Genomic DNA, 1,218 nt, shown 5'->3' with positions numbered 1-1,218 from the left:
AGTAGCTGGGACTACAGGCATGTGCCACCATGCCTGGATAATTTTTTCTATATATTTTTAGTTGTCCAGCTAATTTCTTTCTATTTTTAGTAGAGACAGTGTCTCACTCTTGCTCAGGCTGGTCTTGAACTCCTGAGCTCAACAGATTCTCCCACCTTGGCCTCCCAGAGTGCTAGGATTACAGGCATGAGCCACCACGCCCGGCCTAGCAATCTCTCTTGAGTAGAGTCAGATACTTCCTTCATCTTCATAAACACCTGGTTACAGAGGTTGGTTCAGTGTCCACCTTGCCCCTAAGATTTTTATTTATTAAAATAGCAGTCAATGCCTGCCAGCCCCTAATCTCTGCTTCAAAAAAGCATGATCCCCACATTTTCACAATGAAGAAACAACTTTATTTGGATCCCATGGATGTTCTGTTCATGTTAGATTAAATTAGGAGAGGCCACCACTTCCAATAACAGTCTATTTTTGAATAGATGGAGATCAAAGACATGGACTAGAATAAAAAAGTAAGATAGGCCAACCAAATACAGCCTCTGAATATTATGACTGATTCAGAGAAATTATTGCAATCCAAAGGCTAAGAAGATAATTTAAAATACCTACCACTAGAAATCCCTATGTCTAAAAATAAGGAATTTAAAGGAAAATTGGTGAGCTTTGAAAATTATGCTTTTGTCTTACCATCAGTACAGGAGCAGTGGGAGAATGAAAGATAAAGCTAGATAGGTTGATTAAAATCTCAAACCTGTCTGTAGAAGATGAGTTTGAGATTTTGGTAGATTTTCAGGACAAATATGTAGAGTAAAATGAGACCTTGAAGGCAAAGCAGGATGGAAACAAAAGCAAAACAAGGTGCTTGCAGGTCTAATTACTCTTGCAGAGAGTATTAGGAAGGAGTGCGTTGATTTAGTTGTTATTAAATCAGGAATTGGGACTGGGTCCTTAAAGAAATGTCTTGAGAGAGACAAAAATCTCTATTAATAACCTGGAATGACGTCTTGAAGGGAACCCAAATACAGAAAGCAATTGAGATCCATTCTTATAAGCCACCCAAAATAAGAGCTTTCAGGAAATTACCCCTTGAAGCCTGGGGACCTCTTCTCAGTGGTTGCTTAACATTTGGGATGATTTGAGAAATAAAGACTGGAAAGACCAGCACAGAATTATTAAAGCATTAATCTGTGAGATTCAGACATTATATGTTGGGATATA

This window comes from Propithecus coquereli, unplaced genomic scaffold (assembly GCF_000956105.1).
Source record: "Propithecus coquereli isolate 6110/MARCELLA unplaced genomic scaffold, Pcoq_1.0 Scaffold131, whole genome shotgun sequence".
Taxonomy (NCBI): domain Eukaryota; kingdom Metazoa; phylum Chordata; class Mammalia; order Primates; family Indriidae; genus Propithecus; species Propithecus coquereli.
Note: the sequence above shows the minus strand (reverse complement) of the source record.